The 24,872-nt window shown below is 40.6% G+C and overlaps 1 long non-coding RNA gene across 1 annotated transcript in view; it reads left to right on the plus strand.

Moving 5' to 3' along the window:
- LOC110134549 (uncharacterized) overlaps positions 1–23,878 on the plus strand; it is a 39,461-nt gene extending 15,583 nt beyond the window's left edge. The window contains exons 4-5 of the long non-coding RNA XR_011488277.1: positions 1,635–1,765; positions 22,384–23,878. This is a non-coding gene — a long non-coding RNA (uncharacterized lncRNA). The remainder of the gene's footprint in view (positions 1–1,634; positions 1,766–22,383) is intronic.
- The last annotated feature ends 994 nt before the right edge of the window (positions 23,879–24,872 follow it).

The raw sequence follows: 24,872 nt of genomic DNA on the forward strand, positions 1-24,872 counted from the left end.
AGCTGTGTGCATCCACCTCAGTGTGAGACAGTAGGTCATGAGGCTTTCCTATCTCACAGGACAGCAGGAAGTTCAGTGTTTGGTAGGAAACAGGAGGGGCTATGCTAGTGTTTCCCAAAGGTCAGACAACATCAGAACTCTCTGGGAGACTTGTTCAAAATATGGATGCTTAGCTTCACTCCAGTCTCTCTGAATCAAAACATCCAGAAAAAGAAACTGGGAATCTACATTTTAAACTGTCTCCAGTTTGATGCTGGTGAACAGATGAGTTCATCTCAGCAAAGGCCATAGAGGCTCCCAGAGGCCAGCACACGGGACAACCGGCCCTCCCTTCCCTTCCTCCAAGAAAATGTATAGAACATGCCCCAGAGCCATCCTGCTGATAGGAGAGGAAGTTGATTATTTATCCCTCATTGGTTGAGGGTTACTCCTGGCCACGTAAGTTCTTTGGCATTTCAGGCCTGTACTGTTTGGGGTGAGCATGCTCTGGGGCAGAAAGACACAGGTGCCTGTGGTTGGAAGCTGTTGGTGTGTGTGTGTAGGAACTATTTCCTGAAGAGCTCGGGGGTGGGCAAGAGTAAATGACTGGGTCATTGACAGTGTCTGCTATATCTAAGTTAAATCTCATCTTTTATTGTCACTGTTTTTGCTCTTTTTTTGGCAAAAAGTTACCTCTTGTTCTGGGCTTATGTTACCAGCTGGAACTGTCTATTTTGATCCCAACTGTATGATCAGTGGTAGCCTGTGATACATTTTGAAAGCCCTGCCTTACAAATGAATTGCTAAGACATCTGTTCATCTTATGTTTCAGAAAACAATGGTTTCAAAAATATCTGACCTATGAGTGATGTAAAGTCTACATATAGGATGAAGCAGAGACAGGACATTTGATGGCCAAGTCAGACCTTGGGATTAGAACCTGTCACTAGTGACCAGTGGTGGTCCAGTCAAATCTAGCACGATATGCTTATATACAACATGACAGGCCATCATGCTAATAAAATGGAAATGAACTGAAAGGTAGTTGACTCATTTAAGTAAACATTTAATGAGTCCTTGTTGTGGCTTATAATAAAGGGCACACTGAAGGTGACTTTAGAATCATAGAATATTAGAGCTGCTGGGAATTATGCAACATGTACTGGAAGTCTGTTTCCTATATGGGACTGGGAACATGGGCTTAGGAACCAGACTGCTTGGACCTAAATCCCAGCTCCAATGCTTGTAAGCCTACCTTGGGCAATTTACCTCATATTTTTTGAGTCTCAGTTTATTCTATATAGTTGTTGTTTAGTTGCTAAGTTGTATCTGACTCTTTTGCCACCCCATGGACTGTAGCCTGCCAGGCTGGTCTGTCCATGAGATCTTCCAGGCAAGACTACTGGAGTGGGTAGGCATTTCCTTTTCCAGGGGATCTTCCTGACTTGGGGATGAAACCCGCATCTCCTGCATTGGCAGGCAGATTCTTTACCACTGAGCCACGTGGGAAACCCTCCATATATTAGTACCTACCTCATAAAATTTTAAGGTTTAAGTGAGTGAATGAATATATGTAAAGCTCATAAAACAGTGCCTGGAACATGGTAAGCAGTAAGTAAATTTTAGCCTTTAACTAGTTCTATCCTGTTTTACAGATGAAGGAAATCCAGCCCAGAGATGCCTAATGACCTTCCCAAAGAGTTGAGACTGGAATTCATGTCTCCTCATCTCCAGAGCAAATTGTTTTCAGTACAAGTTGTAGAATGATGGCAAACAAGCTCTAAAGGTGAGATCTTTATTATTATTTGAAAGATAAGATGGATAACATTTTGAGAGCAATTTAAGAAATCATAAATCTAGAAGCAATCATAAATCTATGCATCTATAACATAGTGCATCCTATCTGTGAACATTAGATGTAGAAAGAATGAAAAGTGACGCATGGGGATTATCATGGCATCAAATTATAATAGAAGCTTCCTGAAAGAGAAGAGCCTGAGCCTAGTGCCTTTAGGAAGCATTGCATTTTGTTGAGAAGATGAACTGGGACGAAGTCTTTCCCAGTGGGAAAAGGGCAGCAATGACCTGGCATGTGTGAAGCAGCAGCTCGTGAGGAGGTGAGTTGTGTCGTAGGGAACTGAGCTTCATACTGGTGGCTTGCAAGTAGGGTTCAGGTATATGTTCTGTTTGGCCTATGGAGTTTGACAAAAATTTGAGTTGGTCACTTTATCTGTCAAGGTTCTACAGAGAAACAGAACCAAGGATTTGTATATAATATAGATTCTACTTCACTTCTAGTGATCGGTCTGTTCAACTTATTTCTTCTTGATTCAGTTTTGGGGGGGGGCGCTGTATACTTAGAGAAAGTTGTCCATTTCTTCTAGGCTGCTGAATTTGTTGGCATATAATTGTTCATAGTGTTCTCTTATGGCTTCTTATATTTCTTCAGTTTCAGTTGATATTTCTCCTTTTTCATTTATTTTGTTTATTTAAGAATATGTATATATGTGTGTGTTTGTGTGTGTGTATATAAAGAGACTGATTGATTTTTAAGAATTGGTTCATGTGATCATGGGGGTGGTATCTGAAATCTGAAGGGCAGACCGACTGACTGGAAATTCATGAAATTTCCATGTTACATTTTTGAAGCAGAATCCTTCATTCCTTTCCAGGAAGTGTTAGTTTTTTGCTCTTAAGGCCTTCCGCTGATTGTATGAGTCCCTCCCACATTATTGAGAGTAGTGTCCTTTGCTTAAAGTCAAGTGATTGTAAATGTTAGCCACATATACAAAATCCCTTCACAGCAAAATCTAGACCACTGTTTGATTAAACAGTGGAACACCACAGCATAGTCAAGTTGACACATAAATTAACTGTTACAGCTACAAACATCAAGAGATTTGATTTTATAAGGAGGAGTCAGATTTCTAGCTTGTTTGGAAAACTGGAAAGATCTGGCAACGCTGGGCCTATAAGTTCTTTGGATGAGGCTGAATTTCTGCGTTGCCTTAATCTTCATCCTGTCCATGGGTAATTTGGGCTAGTGTCCTGAACCCTGAGCAGGGTAGAAAAACCCAAGTTTGGTAAAGAAGGACAAGACTTTGTGATGGGGGACACTGGATCTAAATTCAGGAGATAATCCCAGGTATTGCAGCAGCAAGGGAGGAGCTTAGAGACTGTCAGATCAGTGATTTATCACGGAGGCTGCTTGGCAAGGGGAAGAGGCAGTGGTGGGGGTGTAGGATCTAGTTTCTTTGTATGCTTTAATCTAGAAGCTCTCCTTTAATCTGGCTTATGCTTGGGGCTGCTCAGAAGTTTGAAAATCACCCCCCAAGAGCTGCATGGCCATTTTACAACTGAAGAAACTGTAGTCCAGATTCAGTTTGGTTTTCATGTGACAAGGTGATAGAAAGCTTTGATTGCTTTTTTCTTAAAAAATTGCAGTATATTTGATTTACAATGTTGTGTTAGTTTCAGGTATGAAGCAAAACGATTCATGTACAAATACTCTTCTCTAAATTATTACAAGGTATTGAATATAGTTTCCTGTGCTATATAATAGGACCTTGTTCTCTACCTATTTTGCATACAGTAGCTTGTATCTTTCAATTCCAAGCTCCTAATTTATCCCTCTCCCCTTTGGTAACCATAAATTTGTTATCTCTATAGAGATAAGAATAGAAATAAAAATATAAGGCTATAAGAAAATAAGAAAGATAAGGAAATATAATAAAATAAGAATATAAGATTATATTCTTATAAGAATATAAGATCTTATAGAGATAAGAATAGAAATGTCTATTTATGTTTTGTAAATAAGTCCATTTGTATCAATTTTTTAGATTCCATATATAAGTGATATCATACGGTATTTGTCTTTCTCTGACTTACTTCATTTAATATGATAATCTCAAGGTCCACTCATGTTGCTGCAAGTAGCATTGTTTCATTCTTTTTATGGTTGAATAGTATTCTACTGATATATACACACACACAGACACACACAAACACACACACATATATGTATATACATCACATCTTCCTTATCTATTTGTCTATTGATGGGCACTTGAATTCCTTCCATGTCCTGACTATTGTAAGTACTGCTGCTATGAACACTGGGGTGCATATATCCTTATGAATTAGAGTCTTCTCTGGATATATGCCCAGGAGTGGGATTGCTGGAATATACTGTAAGAAAACCTCTGATGACTCTTAAACATGGAAAGCCATGCCATCATATGTAAGGTTGATCTGGCAAGAAATAACTGAAGCAGCAAGAGATTGGGAGCAGGAGGGCTGTGAAGAAACCATCTCACTCTCCGTGTTGGAGTACTCACAGTCCAGACCAGGTAGTGGCTCTGAAAATAAAGAAAGAACAGGAGTGGTAATCGGAGACAGGCCAGAGATAAGTAAAACAGGGGTGGGCAGAGACAAAGGAATCTCCAAGGTATCAAGCCTGAGGACCAGTAAGAAAAAGATACGTGTGGCAGAAATTGGAAAACTTGAAAAGGATTCCATCGAAGGGCCAACTTTTCATATCACTTACTGTATTTGGGCTGCATGTTTATTTTTGACTGAGCTTAAATGACTTCATCCATTCCATGAAACAAATTAACGTCTTTGTCTCTAAGGATCTGTTGACAGCAGGTGCCAGGCAAAATCTAGTATTTGATGGAAATGACAGAAAATTTTATAATATTATCAGTGTGCAATGTACACTTTTAGATTCTAAAAGATTTATTTAAAGACTTTAAAGTCTTAATGCTTACAGATAAATGATAAACTTTATGTAGAAGATAAGCCTATGTAATATTAAATAACTTAAATTCTTATTAAAGAAAGTATGTGAAATAAATAATGTACATTTAACCTCTGTGATGAATTGTAGAAATAGCTTTAATTAGCTTTGGTGTGACTGCCTTTATGCTGTTACGTCTGTTAGCACCTACCATGTGTGAAAGTGTGAAAGGGTTAGTTGCTCAGCCACGTCTGACTCTTTGCAACCCCATAAATTGTAGCCCACCAGGCTCCTCTGTCCATGGAATTCTCCGGGTAAGAATACTGGATTGTGTAGCCATTACCTTCTCCAGGGGATCTTCCCTAGCCAGGGACTGAACCTGGGTCTCCTGCATCGCAGGCGGATTCTTTACCATCTGAGCCACCAGGGAAGCCCCAGCACCTACCACAGTGCCCTTCGATTAACAATTTAATTTTAATGAAATTTAATCTTAATGTAATATAATTATAATAGAATATGTATTTTATTAATTGAACTGGTCTTGTGCTCAATCTGGATTAAACTCTGCCCAATTTGATCCTTAGATAAGTCTTAAATAGTCTTTTTCAAAGTGCTTTGTTTATATATATATATATATATATATATATATATATATATCCTATGTCAGAATATCTTCTCTAAATTCAATACAAAGGAATTCTCTAAGTTGACCACTGACCACTTAAACAAGCAGCATCCTTACTAATACATTGTATATATGCCATATTGTATATAGCATATATATTATATATGATCATGTTCTGTGTAATGACATCTTTGAAAGAATATGTAAACTACAAGACCAGTTAGAAAACTATAGGAGAACAGAGAAGCAGAGGAGATAAGGATGAGTTTAAGAGGATGAAGACTAAAGACTGGATTTTAGGAGAAGGCTACAGTTAGGGACAGAAGAAAAAGGAAAATCCATCCACTAAAAGAAATAAAGAAGAAATATGTAGTGAAATAGGAGAACCTGGTATCAGAGAAACCAAAGGAAAAGAGCTTTCCAGGAGAGGGTAAAGGTAGATGGTAGCTAACAGGTGAGAAGCAGCCAGTGAGAATGAAGGGATCATTGAATTTGGTCAGGACGTGTCTGGTCCTGATGTGGAGAGAACAGTTTCATGGGCTGATAGTTGTCAAATCGAGATGACAGTGGGTAGGAGAGGATGAAAGACATTGGTTGAAATTCAAAGAAAGTTTTGAGCATCTTTAGCCAAGCGTTCTCTGCTGGGTCTGTTGAAGAGCCTCATCACCTCAGTTAATGACTGCAATAAACCTCTTAAGTGTCTATTCATACGCAAAACAGAGACTACACTTTGTTGCTGTTGTTACATACCCAAGACAGGAGTTCATTAGCCAGGGAACAGACAGCCTAATGATCTGCCCAGATGGTTTGCAGTTGTGGTATTATTAAAACGGCTTGGATTAATATCCTCTTTACCACAGATTTATCTGCTCACAGAGACAGCAGAGACTGTCAACTATATAAATAAAATTTTGGTCTCTAGATCCATGGATCTAAGAGCAGATCCATAGCAGAAAACAAGCCTGGCAGAAAACAAGGAATCAAGTCATAGAAATTACAGCAAATTCTCTAAATTGTAACTGACGCTAAACAGTATGAGTCACCACGGGACCATTCTAGAAACTCCTTGGGGGACCCCCTCACCACCTCTCCTATCACAAGCTTTTGGCTGTATCTGAATCTGTCGGCCATTCTCTCTCTTGAAAATATCCTGCCTTGGTTCACCTGACACCGGCTCTTGTCTAGTTCTCTTCCTCTCTGACAGCCCCCAAGTCTCCTGGATTGCTTCTTCTCTGGCAGCTCTATAAAGGGTGCTTTCTCCTCCCAGATATAGTCACCACCTCTCTTCTTTCTCGATGCCTTTTCCTGGAAGATCTCATATCCTCCTATGGCATCACCTGTTTCCTGTCCTCAGGTGATCTCAAATCTACCTGATCTGTTCCTTTCTCCTAATCTTCATTTTTATATCCCCAGCTGCCTATTCAACAACTCCTTGAAGAGGCTTCCCAGGAACCTTGAACTCAGTACGTCGAAAATCAAACTTGCATCTCTTTACCCAATGCCTCATTCCCCTCCAAACCTGTTCTTCTCCCCATGGTTGATGGCTGCAGCATCTACCCAGCCATTTGAGCTAGGAAACTTGGAGTGATCCCTGGTGTTTTCCTCTGCCCACCTCCCATTTCTCCCATTTGTCTCTGAATTGTGGCCACTGCCCTTTGACATTTTTCTATTTATTCATTCATTTGTTCATTCAACAAATGCATCTATTGTGTGCCAGGTACTGGGGTCGCAGCAAGAAACAAGGCAGATAAAGTCCAAGTTCTTAAATAGGCAGTGGACAACTAACTATAAAATGGTAGCTGGTATTAAGCTCTAGGAAGAAAAGTGAAGCAGGGTAAGGAGACAAAACTTACAGAAGGGAGTTGCCATTTTAGAAACATTGATTAGAGAAGATTGCTCTGATGAGGTCACAAAGGAAGAGACATCTGAATAAGAGAGGTAATGATCTCTGTGGGTATCTGGACATAATCTTGCTTTTGCATTCTTAGTGGCCCTGCCTGGGTTCAGCCTTCATCACTACTCCCTTGAGAGTTATTGGGTTCCATGTTTCAAATTTCATATTTCTTGCTCTCCTGTGAACTCTCATTCCTTCCTGGGCCTGGAACATCCACCACATGGTCCAATACATGGAGCTCTTTCTAGTGCTCTGAACATACCACCCTCTTCACCTGCTTAGACTTGTTTTATTGTGTGTTCTTCCTTTTGCCTGGAATGCCTGCTTCCCAACACTTCTGCTGTCCGCTGCTTATCTTTGTAAATATCCTTAAATCCTTCCTCTTTGAGACCCCATGGACTGTAGCCTACCAGGCTCCTCTGTCCTTGGGGATTCTCCAGGCAAGATTACTGGAGTGGGTTGCCATGCCCTCCTCCAGGGGATCTTCCCAACCCAGGGATTGAACACAGGTCTCCTGCACTGCAGACCAATTCTTTACTATCTGAGCCACCAAGGAAGGCCCAGGCAAGGTAAATAAGAATAAATCATTGAATAAAAAAGAGCTTAAGTTTTTTCCTTTTTTGGGTGACATCTTTGAAATTCCCACAGAAGTTTTAATTTTTCCCTCCTCAGTACTGCCAAAGCATTTTATACTAGAATTGTCTGGAAGTGTGAGCACATTTTTTTCTCTAAAGGGCAAGTAAATAAATATTTTAGGCTTTGTGGGCCACATGTTATCTGTCAAAATGACTCAGCTCTGCCATTGTAGCATGAGAGCAGCTGTAGAAAATTGTAAATGAATGAGCATGTCTGTGTACCGATAAAAATTTATTTACAAAAACAGGCAGTGAGCTTCAGTTTGCTGACACCTGATCTATTGTCATCTGTTTTAGATTGTAATTATTAGTTGATTTTTCTACTTGCACAACTAAATTATGAGTTATTTGAGGATAAGTACCCAGAGACTGTGTGTTACTCATTTTGGTGTCCTAGCCTGTGTAGCTCGTGTTTCCCAAAGATGGGCTACCATATCTCCCATTCCCATCTACTTTTCTGCAGTGTAACCTTCCACTGCCCTTCTAGAGATGAGGTCTCATTCCCCTCCCTTGGATATGGGGCGTCTTGGGACTTGCTTATCACCATAGAACATTGCAGAGGTGAAGCTGTGCAATTTCTGAGCCTCTCATAGCACTAGCTCTGGGGGATCTCCCCCTGGAAGTCCAGCTGTTATTCTGTCAGAAGCTCAGAACACACGGAGAGGCCACCTATGGATGTCCAGCTTGGCAGTTCCAGCTGAGTCCATTTGAGTCTTTGAAGTTCAGGACCAGACAGGTGAGTCCAGGACTTCCTGGAATTTAAGTGCCCCTCCCACTTTCATTATTTCCAGTTCCTCAGCTGAGGCACAGATATCCTGTTGCAGAGGGGAATTGTGGCCCCCCAACTAGCCATAACCAAATTGTAGATTGTGATGCAATAAATGATTGTTCTTTTATTCTCTAAGTTATTTTTTAATAGATATAATTGGCACATTGTGTAAGTTTAAGGTGTATAACATGTTGAATTGATACACTTATCTATTACAAAATGTTGATGACTATAAATCAGGTCACATAATTACCATTTCTTTTTTTTTGTGGTGTGGATGTTTAAGATCTACTCCTTTAGCAACTTTCAAGTAGACAACACAGTATTATTAACTACAATCACTGTGCTGTATGTGAGATTCTATTAAGCTTTGAGATGATCTGTTACATAGAAAAAGATAATTGGAATATAACGCACGCTCTGAAGTTTTGGTTCTATTTTTTAACATCAAAGCAATAATAAAATTAAGAACCAGAGTGTCATATTGTCGTTGTGAGATTTTTGCCTTAAAATATTTCTGTTTATGATATACAGAGGTTTAAGTTAACATTAATGTAAGTCCTGGGGACTTAAAACTAACATTTGGAGATGCTTAAACTAAAAATACATTTTCCAGGCAAGGTTGGAAGCCTTCTAACTAGGAGTCTGCTTCCAAGAAGCTTCCCTTTAGTGGTTGTTTTTTTTTTGTTGTTGTTTGTTTTTTTTTTTTTTAAATAGGATTGCTCTTCTCTCTTATTTTTTTTTAAAAATGTGGATCATTTTTAAAGTTGTAGGTCTTCACAGAACCGTTCAACTTCAGCTTCTTTGGTGTTACTGGCTGGGGCATAGGCTTGGATTACTGTGATATTGAATGGTTTGCCTTGGAAATGAACAGAAATCATTCTGTTGTTTTTGAGATTGCATCCAAGTACTGCATTTTGGACTCTCTTGTTGACCATGATGGCTACTCCATTTCTTCTAAGGGATTCCTGTCCACAGTAGTAGATATAATGGTCATCTGAGTTAAATTTACCCATTCCAGTCCATTTTAGTTTGCTGATTCCTAGAATGTCAACATTCACTCTTGCCATCTCCTGTTTCACCACTTCCAATTTGCCTTGATTCATGGACCTAACATTCCAGGTTCCTATGCAATATTGCTCTTTACAGCATCGGACCTTGCTTCTGTCACCAGTCACATCCGCAACTGGGTATTGTTTTTGCGTTGGCTCCATCCCTTCATTCTTTCTGGAGTTGTTTCTCCACTGATCTCCAGTAGCATATTGGGCACCTACTGACCTGGAGAGTTCCTCTTTCAGTATCCTATCATTTTGCCTTCTCATTCTGTTCATGGGGTTCTCAAGGCAAGAATACTGAAGTGGTTTGCCATTCCCTTCCCCGGTGGACCACATTCTGTCAGACCTCTCCACCGTGACCCGCCCATCTTGGGTGGCCCCACACGGCATGGCTTAGTTTCATTGAGTCAGACAAGGCTGTGGTCCTGTGATCAGATTGGCTAGTTTTCTGTGACTGTGGTTTCAGGGTGTCTGCCCTCTGATGCCCTCTCGCAATAGCTACCATCTTACTTGGGTTTCTCTTACCTCGGACTTGGGGTATCTCCTCAGGGATGCTCCAGCAAAGCGCAGCCGCTGCTCCTTACCTTGGCCGAGGGGTATCTTCTCCCGGCCGCCCCTCCTGACCGTGAACGTGGAGTAGCTCCTCTTGGCCCTCCTGCGCCCGTGCAGCTGCCGCTCCTTGGACGCGGGGTTGCTCCTCTCGGCCGCCGCCCCTGACCTCCGGCGGCGTGGGGAAGCTCCTCTCGGCCGCTCCTGCGCCGTCTCAGCCTGGTGCTCTCCGTCGCCACCCCTGACCTTGAGCAAGGGGTAGCTCCTCTCGGCCACGTTTCTGCATGGCCACGCTTCTGTGCGGTCCGTCACAGCCGCAGCGCCTACCAGGAATCAAACCTGCATCCCCTGCCTTGAAAGGTGAAGTCTTAACCCCTGGACCACCAGAGAAATTCCTAGGCATCTAAGCTATACCACAGGACTTGTTGATTAGCATAGGAGATGTTAGGAATAATATTTTACTGGTGGAATCCACAGTGTAAATGATATGTGGTTAGTTACAAAGACTTAATGGGTCCTACCTCCTTTGATTAAATAAACCACAAGAATAAACAGGAACAGCAGGAAAACATGTTTGGAGTTAGGACCCAAGATCTAGAATACCGTTCGTCCTGAGCTCCCTACTCAGTGGATGCCACCTGATAACCCTAGGATTACCATCGCCTCTTCTTGCAGTATGCTAATTGTATGTTATTTAGGACAGAGAACAAGGACTCCTCTTAGAATTACCAGGTTTTTCTCCTGATTATGAAGCTATTTCTATACAGGGAAACATTTGGTCTGAGATTTCTGCTATAACATCCACCCAGTAGTGAGTTTGTAGAGGCAAGAGTCTTTTAATCTGACAGTTGTTGATTGATTAAATTAGTTTCGGTTGGTTTGCAACACTGAAATGTTGATATCCCTGTCCTAGAAAGGTTAACTCAACTCCAGCATACATTGTGTTTCAAATTTCAGGAGAAAAAAAAGTTCTTTTTTGTCAGGCAGTGTATCAAATGGGGACAATTGCTCTTGATGATGTGATAGACAATATACTAGGAGGCATTTATGAATCAGCACCATTTCTGATTGTGTCTGTGACTTCCCCTGGAAGGTGACACAGTACCACCTTGCCCAGGGTTGAAACTTGTGCCTAATGAATGATGACAGAGAGATTCATGAATAGTATCAGTTAGCACAGAAGAATCTCTTACATACCTTTGAGTGCTATTTGTTTCACTTCACATGTTACTCGACAACAAATTTTGATTTGCAGACTCTAATGGATGTGGAATTGGCATTGATCTTTCAGATGTGCTATTTATTTGAGAGCAGTGTAAGCAAAGAGGGCTACAGAGTGTGTTAATGGCCCTAAAGGAGATGCACTCCAATGTATGTAATTACCAGTCAGTCAGCCCATACTTTTAAAAATTGTATTTTATTAAACTGTAGTTGATTTACATTGTGTTAATTTCTTCTGTACAGAAGTGATTCAGTCATACATTATAAATATATATACATTATTTTATATATATATATATATATATACACATTATTTTTTGTATTCTTTCCCATTGTGGTTTATCACAGGAGATTGAATGTAGTTCCCTTTGCTATGCAACAGGATATATAATGTTGCATTTGTTAATCCCAAACTCCCAATTCTTTGCTCCCCTATTACCCTTCCCCTTTGGCAACCACAAGTCTGTTCTGTATGTCTGTGAGTCTGTTTTATAGATAAATTCATTTGTGTTATATTTTAGGTTCTACATATAAGTCACATCATTTGATATTTTTTTTTCTCTATCTGACTCTCTTCACTTAGCATGGTAATCTCTAGGTCCATCCGTGTTGCTGCAAATGGTAGTATTTCATTCTGTTTTACGGCTGAGTAGTATTCCATTGTATATATGTACCACATCTTCTTTATTAATTCATCTGTCTACAGACATTTAGGATGTTTCCATGTCCTGGTTATTGTGAACACTACCGCTATGAACATAGGTGTGCATGTATCTTTTTGAATTGTAGTTCTGTCTGGATATATGCAGAGGAGTGGGATAATCAGCCCATCTTTAAGAGGCCTCCTTGGCTGCAAAGAACAGAAGGCCACCTAGTTTGTCACTGCTGACATCAGTGGCTGCTTCTTGCTTGGATTCACAACTGTATCTTCAAAGTCTGCTGAAGTGTCCCACAGGTAGCTCAGAAACAGTGGCCCAAAGCTGAAGACATCATTGTTTCTGCTCAAACCTCTCTTCTTTCTGTGTTTCCTATGTCAATAAATGACACTGACGTCTACTCAGAGGCATAAGTCAGAAATCTGAGGCTTCCTTTGACCCTTCCTGCTTCTCACACCCTGCACCTGACCAACCTCACTTTCTGTTGATTCTAACTACAAAATAGCTTCCAGAATACCTCCACTTCATTCTGCCCTGCAGCCACACCCCTGGTCCAGGGAGCCCCACTCTCATGCCTGGATGACTAATACTACCTGATTTCCTGCATCCTCTTACAGTAGGATATCATTTGGTTAAAAACATATATTTATTTTACTCCTATATTTTTCCTGTTCCCTTTCCCCCATTTAAGTATATATAGCAAAATCTACACTAAATATCTACCATAAAGAATTGGGAGAAGCAGAATCTAAAAAATTCAATAATTTAAACTGTGTGGGTTGAGTAATGAAACACCTGGGGTGAGTCCAGGTAGCGAGCTGGCCAGGAGTTCTGTGGGTCTGCAGGACCGTCTTGCTGGTAGTGGGTCATGATAGCTTTCACATCAATGTGGGCTTTTCTGAGTGTTCTGTATCCACCTAGGACTTCCAGGACTATACCAGTGGTTGTAGAAATTTCCAGGTCTGTTGCAGAAATTTACCCTCCTCACTGCTCTCTCATTTGGGGTTGCCTGCCATCTTCCCATCTGGCCTTGCTCTTCTTTCCATGTCATTCCCTCACACGTCCTAGGAATTTTATGATTAACTTATCCTTGTTTGAGGATGGGGGCTGGATGGAGGACTGAAGTTCATGGCTGAATTAGGACCACAGAGGGTGTGGGTGAGGACAGCTCCCTGGTTACCCCAGCAATTGGGGGTCAGTCTCTGGACTAGGATCATTATTGTTTGGTTATATATGATGTTAGGGAAATATGTTCATATTGATATTTACAAACAGTATTAAATCACATGTACATACACATTAAAAAACAAAGAAACACGCAACAAAAACTATAAAACATGGCTTGGTCAAAATAATCAGCAACTTATGAAAACTGCTTACAACTTGTACATAATTACTATGCAACAAAATATTAAATAGACATACCCAGAAAGATTCCAGATGTGCTTTTCTGCACAGTCTTGATAATGCTAAACTCAAGTCACAAATACACAGTTATCAAAATTTTTGTATGTGTTGCCTGATTCTTTGCATAAAATAAATGGAAGTTGCACTCTCTGGGACTATGTTAGATTCTTAGCATTTATGTATCTTCATAGATATTTTGCCCTAGAAAGTTGGATGAGACATTTGAAAATGGATACTCCACTATGGGCCAAACATGTGATACCCTGGAAGTCCTACTGGAGCTGTTTAAAGTGGGGGAAGAGCTGGGGTGAAGCCAATGAGTGGGCCCAGAGCTTCTGAAAAAGAGTAAGAGTCAGGACCAAAAATGACTACAGTGAGCATGAGTTCACACTAAGTCCATGGAAGCAGAGATCACTAAATGAACAAAGTCTCTTGAGGTGTAGATTCTAGAATCAGTTCCTCAGAACTAACCCCAGAGAGAGCAATCCCATGAAGTTGTAGTAGTATCATCAGAGCCAGGACTATGCAGGCCTTGAGAGATGCATACCCAGTAAAATGAGACACAAGCTTTTTGATGATCTTGATTAATACACTTTTGGTGTCAGGAGTGACATAAAGATTTTGCTGAAGTAACAAGATGACTGAAGCTGTGGAGACTACATACCTGAAAACAGAAAGTATAAAAATGGAGGCATTCAGATTTTCTTACTAATTCCAGCTACTGCTTATAAAAACTGTCATCTTTTATTTCCTTGAGTGTTAGTCATACTTCTAAAAGCGTTACTGGAAACTGCCTGCTGCCTGCATCACTGCAAAATTCATAGGGCAGGAAAATGAAAATGTAAATGGTTGTCATTTTTATTAGAATTGATTTCAGAAAATTATATTGACCTCTACTCCAAAATGTGGGCCATTATCTATTTCTAAATCTGTCAGTTATACTTGGGGTTTGACCTTTGACCTGGTGTCCTTTTTTTACCACACGAGTAGAAGAAAATGTATTCTGAGAGACAGGCAAGCTAAGTAAAGGACATTTGCAGAAGCAAACCTGGTGTTTAGATATTTAGATGAAGCACAATTTGATCAAAATTAGTCTTGCAGACATGCTCTCTTTTTTGCTAATGATATTCTGGAGAATGCAGAGTAAACTTCTTTTACCCACATTTTGACTGAGAAATGAAGACATTTGCAGGAAGTTATGAGAAGCAGGCAACATTAAGAGCAAATGCATTTTTAATTTTTCTTTGTTATAATTCTGTTTTTTTTTTTAAAAAAGAGCAGTGCTTTTCAAATCACAGCATTAGTCAAGAGAAGTATAACTCTGCATAGTTAATGGGGGCTGACTCAGCCATTTCTTTTTTCCAGTGCTTATAGTTATTGTTTGTGAAATCACTTTTGAAGCCAAACCCTTTCTAAAATGCCCCAGATTGGACTTCCCTGGCAGTTCAGTGGTTAAGACTGTGCTTCCAATGCAGGGGGCACGGGTTTGATCCCTGGTTAGGAAACTAAGATCGCACATGCCATGCAGCATGGCCGAAAATAAAATGCCCCACATAATTCATTGTATCATAGATTCATGTGGTAAATGTCAATCCTTTACTGTGGAATCAAATGAAATGTGGTCAACATTTTTGTTATTATTGCAAACATTTTAAGGAATGATTCGAGTTTGTGTGAAATCTTCGAGTGCACATGTTCAATTACTCAGTGTTTTAGGTTTGGTTCCGCAGAAACAGATGCTGAGCTGAGGAATTATGGGCAAGTAAGCTGGGCCCTCAGTCGGTCAGTGGCCATGGGTGCCCAGGGGAGGTGTAAGCACCCAGGCACTTAGGTCCTCTGCATGAGGTGGCAAAACAGCTCGGGTAACCCCAGAGCTGTTCTCTGACGAAGAGTTGGAGGGGTGTGGCTACCACAATCAAAGGCACACAAAGGGATTCCCAGAAACAATATGAGAGTAAAAGGATATGATCAACAAGGACAACCAAAGCTGTCCAATGCACTCAGCTCATGTTTACTGAGCACCTACTATGTGCTAGTCCTGTTCAAAGCTCTGAGGACTCAGCGGAGTGTAAGACTGTGGGGCTTCTGTGCTAGTGTGGGAGACAGATACTGCCATAAGCAAGGTAATATAACATGGATAACATAACAGTAACAACATGACTCACGTTACAAAGAATATAAAGCAGGGCAAGTGAATAGACAAGGATTAGGGATGCTAGATTCAATATGGTAATCAGGGTAAATTAAATAAACACACTATATACAAAATGTACTTCAGTTTCCATGGGTCTATCCTTCAGGGAAGTACTGGCATTGTGTATTGTTGTTTTCTAGCCATGGGAACTCCTTTCACATGGAGCTCAGAGAAGGGAAGTAAGCCTCCTATTTGAATAAAACTATCACAATAGGTATTCTTGACATAGGAACAATAAACATAAAGTAAAAGACCTTAAAAATTTTCCCTTGGCATTTATTCCTAAATTCTGAAGTCACATATTGGGGAAAGCAGGGAAAGAAAACTGGTTTTGTATGTTAAGAGTTCTGACAATATCTGCTGGTAAGCTTCTCAATTCTGATTAAGAGCGTTAAAAAAAATCCAAGTTTTTTTGGGGGAAATGAGTAAAAGAGGAGGAAAACACAGTCATTCGGCTTCGAACATAAAACTACCTGACATTTTAATTGGAAGACCCTGGACAATCTAAACGACACAGTAGACTTTTGAAAGAAGTATATGTGATGAGGTCGCAGTGTTGTTGACAATCACGGTCACGTGCTGTGTCTTCTGTTTCAGAGGTGACTGGACTCTTGGCCGCTGACTCAAACTAAAACTCACAAGTGACGACCAGTCTCTCAATACCTGGGGTTATGTTTGCAGGGGATCTTCCTGGGGAGTGCCATTTTACAAATTTTTTCCCCTGATTATTTCATCTCAGGCAACTTCTGGTAACCTCATATAACTCCTGTCTCACCACGCCCTAATTTTTCTTTGGTCTTTTGGGCCAGAGCAATAGGCAAGAGGTGGTGTTAGATGAGGCCAAATAGGAATTTGCTAGAAGAAACAGAATAGTTTTCTTTCTCATTTATTCTCTATGATGAATGTTTCAGGGTTCTTCTAGTTGGGAAGAAATAAGGTAGGGCATAAATTATAATGGCCATACTGTGTAATTTTTAGTAGGTAATGCTTCCCAGCTCTGTTTTATTAGGAAAAAACATATACAATGTTAAGAATTTAGACTAACGTGGATTTTGAAATTTCATCAATGAGCATTAATATTATCATCAAAATGCCACATTTTATTATAATTTAAAAATTAAATGTTATTTAGTCGCCAAGTCATGTCTGACTCTTTATGACCCCATGGACTGCAGCACACTCTCCTGGTTAATATTGGTTAAATAACAATCAATTAATTTAAATAATTTAATGTAATAATCTTAAATTGTATGACAATGCCCTTCAGACACCTGTTTTTAAAGCAAAAAAAGTACTGTTAATGGCCAATGAAATATATTACAGCAAAGGAGATCACATATTTCCCTCCTTTGTTTATCCTAACTATAAAGACAATCATCTGGGATGATCATCTTGGGACAATCATCTTGGGATGAACCAAGAGCCATTTATCACTCAACAGTATTTATTGATCACCTAGGTGCTAGAGATATAATGGTGAAGACCACAGATGAACCCTGCCCTCATGGAGCTTACATTCTAAAAGCAGGGGACACACACACATGTTATGAAAAGTATTATCAAGAAAATGAATGGAGCAATGGGATAGAGCTAGGATTGGCAAACTTTCTGTAAAAGGCCAGATAATAAATATTTTAGATTTGTGGTTATACAATCTCTGTCTTAACTACTCAGTTCTGCAGTTGCGGTGGGAAGGCAACCACATATAGTATGTGAATGAATGGACATGGCAGTGTTTCAATAACATTGTATTTACAAAAACAGCAGGTGAACAGGTGGTGGGCCAGTTTTGCTTGAGGGAAGCTTTAATACTTTAAAGCCTCCTGGGGTAGAGAGGCACTTGGGGTAGGGATGGTGACTTTAGGCCAGGGTGTCTAGGGAAGAGTCGTCTGGGGAGAAGCATTTGAGATGACAGCAGGATGATGAGAATCCAGCCAGGCAAAGCCTGGGGGAGGGGCGTTTCAAGCAGAGGGAAGAGATCTATCAAAGATTTGTGGCAGAAATTGGCTTGTCCCCTTGATGTAGGTGGCTGTCTCATTTTTGCTGTGTGATTTTGAACAAGCCACTGAATTCCTCCAGCCCTTTTCTCATGAATAGAAGTAAAGATAATAATACTCCGCTTAGAGGATTTTTATGAAGTAATGTGTGTGTGTGTGAAAGCATTTTCTGGGCAAATTTAGGTAACAGTGTTAATAATTGGGATTTAGAAAAATAGGTGTGAATAAACTTTAACAGAATTAAGATTTTGGCATTAAAGTACTGATGATTTATAGTAGCTCTTCATATTTTACCACTGGTATCTTATTTCATCTGTACTAATATTTAGTAACCAGTTTATCCCTGGCCAACTACTTCTCAATTTTATTTACCATCTTGTCAGTATTTTAAGATGTATATATGTTTAACAAATAGTTGTTGAATTGCTTTTTCATTTGTTACTCAGAAGCAAAAAAATATTGTGAGACTCACAGACCTCAAAGTTTTTATTTTATTTTATTTATTTATTTGGCTGCACTGCTTATGGGATTTTAGTTCCCTGACCAGAAATTGAACCCTCACCTTCGGCAGTGAAAGCATAGAGTCCTAACTACTGGACTGCCCTCAACATTTTATTTCTGTGGGAGCCTACTGGGCAACTGATGAGCCAGCAATCTGACCAAGCTGGGCCTCAGAATTCCTTCCTCACGCAGTCAAAGGCCTGGGAGCAGTGTGGCCTATAAATCTATTTGTGACCTGCTCCGTGTGTTATTATAGCTGTCTCCTCTTATGCCTCTTCCCCTATTGCATACTTTACCCCAGGTATAGGTCCCCAGTCTTCAATTTTGATGTCAAATACACGCCTCTGGTGTCATCAGGCTATGAACCCTTCTCTGCCCCACTCTGATCCTTTAAAGGAGATCAGCAGGAGGAGAGAGAAGGGTGTCTGGGAAATGTATTACCCAGGTCCTAGCATCACCAGTGTGGGAACTAGCAAGAGACCACTGCTTCATTTTAAACAAGACAAGAGCTCAGCAAAATGAGAGCATGCCCACAACAGAGGCTTGTCTCTAAGCTTTTCTTTTTAAATTTTATTAAAGTATAGTTCATTTACAATGTGGTTAACTTCTGTTGCAAAGTGACTATTTATTTGTAAAGTGACTACACATATATTTACATTTTTTCATATCCTTTTTTATTATGGTTTATCACAAGATATTGAATATAGTTCCCTGTTCTATACAGTAAGGTCTTGTTTGTCCATTCTCTGTATAATAGTTTGCATTTGCTAACCCCAAACTTTCAATCCGTCCCCCACCCCACCTCCGTCCCTTGGCAACTGCGAGTCTGTTGTCTATATCTGTGAGTCTTACTCTGTTTCATAGATAAGTTTATTTGTGTCATATTTTAGATTCCACATAAAAGTGATATAATACAATATTTGTCATTTTCCTTCTGACTTATTTCACTTAGTATGATAATCTCTAGGCTCATCCTTGTTGCTGCAAATGGCATTATTCATTCTTTTTTATGGTTGAGTAGTATTCCATTGTATATATGTACTACATCTTCTTAATCCATTCATCTGTCAGTGGACACTTAGGTTGCTCCCATATCTTGGCTATTGTAAATAGTGTTCCTATGAACACTGGGGTGCATGTATCTCAAAATTTTTCTTTTTCACCAAGGAAGTGTCCATCAAAAATGTGGGAGTGAGAGAGAAACTAGATTCTCTTCTGTATAGTAAGGTGACTTCCTGACTCTGTAGAAGGAAAAACGTTGATTTTACTAAATAGTTTCTTCCTCATTATGGGTCTAGACTGTTCATGAGCAATCATGTTTGTCCCTGGAGGATGTGTGAATGGACTTGGTGTAACAGGTCAACTTTGGCATAATAGGTATTAGGAAACAGGTGAATGCCCTCGGCTCACCCTTGTGGGGAATCTGCAAAAGAAAAGTGAGTGGGAGGGCTATGCTCACTCTGGACAACCCCTCCCCTTCCAACCCCTGGTCGTCTAGAGGACCATGAGGGTGTCAATGTCTAACTGTTGATTGTCTTGCTGAAGACCCTGCTGAAAGGCCTGGATGAGGGATGTTCTCTAGGGGGAGGAGGGTAGATTCTGGGATGCAAATGGGTTCTTTTAGGTGAGGGACAGAATTTTCCAGAAGAGATAATTTTCCTTCTGAAAACTAAAGGCAAGAATCTCTTCAAGGGAGATGCTTAGATATGAGGGCATTGGATTCAACATGTGATCAGATTGGGTCTGAGCCCAAGGAGAACCCTGTAACAGTCAATATCTTAGGTTCCTGTTGCCTTTGGACTATGAAGGAAGTCCAACCTAACACTCAGCTTAACCTTTTCCTGCCATGTTCCCTTTAAAATGACCTTGTGTGTGTTTGTGTGTGCACTCAGTTATGTCTGACTCTTTGTGGCCCCATGGACTGTAGCCCACCAAACTCCTCTGTCCATGGAATTTTCCAGGAAAGAATACTGGAGCGGGTAGCCATTTCCTCCTCCAGGGAATCTCGCTGACCCAGGAATAGAATCCGCATCTCTTGTATCTCCTCCACTGGCAGGCGAATTCTTTGCCCGTGGAGCCACTGGGGAAGCCACTAAAGTTGTCCCAAACAACTGGTGTGGATGAATTGTGGGGGGAGCAGGATACAGGATTGCCCGGTCAAGGAGCAAAAGGGACGTTCTTTGTTGTGTTTGCAGACCCAGCAAGGAGCAGTGGGACCATGAGTGGGGTCTTCAGCGAAGAGAGGGGCATGAAGGCTGTCAGTCTGAAGATGAAACTCTTTGTCTTGGAAGTTTCCCAACTCTTTATCCTTCTGTCCAAATGTGGGAGCTCAGAAAGTAGGAGGGGAAATTTCAAGTGTAAGGTATAATTTATTGATAACAAGATTCCTTGAATTTTAATTTATGATTAAAACTTCAAGCTGGAACACTATAATTCTGGTGACATTCAGCTATTAGCTGAGACCTTAGACAAAAAAAATGTTGCATTCAGAGGTAAGAAATTTGATTGCACTACTGAAATCTTATCTCCTGGACCATTATTCACTGCATTTACCATGAAGTCAGTCTTGGCAGAAGACAATGGCAGAATTTACTACCCAAAACTCAGAAAAGCAAGGATAGACATGTCACTGGCTAAGTGGTGGATAGCCAGAGAATGTGCTTGTGTTGAATAATGTATTTCTGAGCTCACAAAGGGGGGCCTTCAAAGAGCACATGAATACATTTAACAGGATAAGATGCAATCAGAGATGATTAGAAGCATCGATGAAGCTGATTACTAGACAGATCAACAAGAAAGTGTTTTCTCTAAAATACATGAATGTTTCTACCTTGACAGTCAAGGTATCTATTTTAGTGTGCTAATGGATTTGATATTCAGTCCACACAGTATTCAGCCTTATTTTGAAAGCCACAATCACTGCAATCAATCATTACAAACACTCTCTTGCATAGCTCTTTCACTTCACAATACCTGCTTGGCAAAACCACAGTCCTGTATCAACCCAAGTCTGCCCTGTACCTGTACAGCTAAATGTGCGAGCTGAATAACACACCATCACCTGGATGTTGATTGAATTAATGACCATTAACCTGAAGTGGGCCTTTAACACCACACTTCTCCATCCATTTTTCCATTCTCCTGGGTGACTTTTATTCTCTCCCTATTCCCCTCCTTTTCCTCCTCTTCCTTCTTGTTAAACTGAGGGGTAACTTATGCTCAGTGAAATGTGCAGATTATAAGTGTGATGGTTTGGCAAATGCATGCACTGTGTAGCCCACACCCCCATCAAGATATGGAATACATCCATCACACCCAGAAAATTCCCTTAAGTCTCTTGCCAGTCCATTCCTGTACCACCACCTCCAGAGACAACAACTGTTCTGATTTCTATCTGAAGTAAATATCTCATACTTTAACTTTCTCCTCAAATTTCTAACTCTTCTTCCTCATTTTTAAACTCTCAGCTGATGGTCATGTTTCTTAATTCATGGAGAAGATGAGAGCAGTAAGAAGAGAACTTTCATATACTTACCTTTTCTTCTTTCCATCCACCTACATGGCATCTGCATCCTTCCTGTCTGTGCCTGGATGGACCATAGGTGTGTGTGTGTGTGTGTGTGTGTGTGTGTGTGTGTGTGTTAGTCATTCAGTTATGTCTGACTCTTTGCAACCCCATGGATTCTAGCCCACCAGGCTCTGTCCATGGAATTCTCCAGGCAAGAATACTGGAGTGGGTTGCCACTTCCTTCTCCAAGGGGTCTTGCTGACCCAGGGATTGAACCGAGGCTTCCTACATTGCAGGCAGATTCTTTACTGCCTGAACTACCAGGGAAGCTCATGGACCATCCCTGTTCCTGTCTAAAGCTGAGCCCTCCCATCCTCTCTTAGGTAGTCAAGAACATTCATGGTAGCAGTTCTTTCCTTTTCCTCTCATCTAACTTCCCACACACTACTGGATCCACTCCCATCAGCATTTATTTCTATGCTATTAGGTTGGTGCAAAAGTAAGTACAATTTTGCATCGTTGAACTTTGCTGTTTGATATTGGAGTACGTTCTTAAGTGTGGTTATATTATACATCAACTTAATGCACATTTATTACTTTACTTTTTTTGCTAATGACTTATTACTTGCTGTTTATTTTACATTTATTTTAGACTAAGAAAATGACATTAGACAAAAAGAAAATTTGAGCGATTTTCTTATTCAAGTTCAAAATGGGTTGGAAAACAGCAGAGACAACTTGCAACATCAACAACACATTTGGCCCAGGAACTGCTAATGAATGTACAGTGCAGAGGTGGTTCAAGAAGGTTTGCAAAGGAGACAACAGCCTTGAAGATGAGGAGCACAGTGGCTGGCCATCAGGAGTTGACAACAACCAACTGAGAGCAATCATTGAAGCTGATCCTCCTACAACTACAGGAGAAGTTGTCAAAGAACTCAACACTGACCATTCTATGGTCATTTGGCATTTGAAGTGAATTGGAAAGGTAGAAAAGCTCCATAAGCAGGTGTCTCATGAACTGACTGAAAATCAAAAAAATCATTATTTTGAAAGTGTTGTCTTCTCTTATTCTATGCAACAGCAATGAACCATTTCTCAATCAGATTGTGACATGTAGCAAAAAGGGAATTTTGTACAACAACCGGTGATGATCAACTCAGTGGTTGGACCTACAAGAAGCTCCAAAGCACTTGCCAAAGACAAACTTCCACCAAAAAAGGTCATGGTCACTGTTTGGTGGTCTGCTTCACTACAGCTTTCTGAATCCTGGAGAAACCATTACCTCTGAGAAGTATGCTCTGCAGATCAATCAGACGTACTGAAAACGGCAACACCTGCAGCTGCATTGGTCAACAAAAAGGGCCCAGTTCTTCTCCAGGACAGCGCCTGACCACATGTTACACAACTAGTGCTTCAGAAACTTAAAGAATTGAGCTACAGAGTTTTGCCTCATCCGCCATATTCACCTGACCTCTTGCCAACTGAATACCACCGCTTTAAGCATCTTGAGAACCTTTTGCAGGAAAAACACATCCACAACCAGCAGGAGGCAGAAAATGCTTTCCAAGAGTTTGTTGAATCCTGGAGCACACAGGAATAAGCAAACTTATTTCTTGTTGGCAAAAATATGTTGACTGTCAGTTCAGTTCAGTCACTCAGTCTTGTCTGACTCTTTGTGACCCCATGGACTGCAGCATGCCAGGCTGCAGTCCATGTCTATGTCCGTCACCAACTCCTGGAGTTTACTCAAACTCATGACCATTGAGTCGGTGATGCCATCCAGCCATCTCATCCTCTGTCATCCCCGTTTCCTTTCACCTTCAATCCTATCCAGCATCAGGGTCTTTTCCAATGAGTCAGCTCTTTGCATGAAGAGGCCAAAGTATTGGAGTTTCAGCTTCAGCATCAGTCCTTCCAATGAATATTCAGGACTGATTTCCTTTAGGATGGACTGGTTGGATCTCCTTGCAGTCTAAGGGACTCTCAAGAGTCTTCAACACCACAGTTCAAAAACATCAACTCTTTGGCATTCAGTTTTCTTTGTAGTCAAGCTCTCACATCCATACATGACTATTGGAAAAATCATAGCTTTGACTAGATGGATCTTTGTTGGCAGAGTAATGATTCCTATTTTGATTAATAAAGATTTGTCTGAGCCTAGTTGTGATGATGTAAAATTTATTCTGAAACCACAATTACATTTGCACCAACCTAATATATCCTACCCTAAAAGGGAAATAAAACAAGCCTCCTTGACCCCATCACCCTGACCAGCCCCTGTTTCTTTGCTCCTCATTGTAGCAAAAATTCAAGTGTAGTTTATACTCTAGCTTTAATTCTTCCCTATTCTCTCTCAAATCCTTTCTATTTAGGCTTTACTCCTGCCACTCCATGGAGACTGCTCTTCCCAAGGTCACCAAAGGACCTGTGCACTGTAAAATCCAATAATAAACTTCTCAGGTCTTTGGTAGGATTTGACACGATTTGCCCCTCTTCCCTCCTTTGATAAAATGTCTTCATTTGGCCTTTGCAGCACTTGCTCGGGTTTCCTCACTGCTCAGTTCTTCTCAGGCTCAGTTTGGTCAGTTGGTTCTTGTCTTCTTCCTTAACTTGATGTCATCATGCCTCAGGCTCAGCCACATCTACATACCCTTAGGGATCAAGTTGGGCTCATGGCTTTAAGGACCACCATATGACTGTGTTTTCCAGATTTGTGTCTCTAGTCCAGATGTCAGAACTGAAATCCACACTTATATTATCCAACCTCCCACTGACATCTGTACTTGTATATCTGATGGACAACTTGAGGCAATCGTGCCCATGACTCAACTCTTAATCCTCTACTATAAACCACTTTACTTGTTGTTGTAGTTCAGTTGCTCAGCTGCGTCCAACTCTTTGTGACTCCATGGACTACAGCACGCCAGGCTTCCCTGTCATCCACTGTCTCCTAGAGTTTGCTCAAATTCATGTCCATTGAGTCAGTGATGCCATCCAACCATCTCATCCTCTGTTGCCCTATTCTTCTTTGGCCTTCAATCTTTTGCATCATCAGGATCTTTTCCAATGAGTCGGCTCTTAGCATTAGGTAGCCAAAGTATTGGAGCTTCAGCCTCAGCCTCAGTCCTTCCAACGAAT

The sequence above is a fragment of the Odocoileus virginianus genome, chromosome 1 (genome assembly GCF_023699985.2).
Source record: "Odocoileus virginianus isolate 20LAN1187 ecotype Illinois chromosome 1, Ovbor_1.2, whole genome shotgun sequence".
Classification (NCBI taxonomy): Eukaryota; Metazoa; Chordata; class Mammalia; order Artiodactyla; family Cervidae; genus Odocoileus; species Odocoileus virginianus.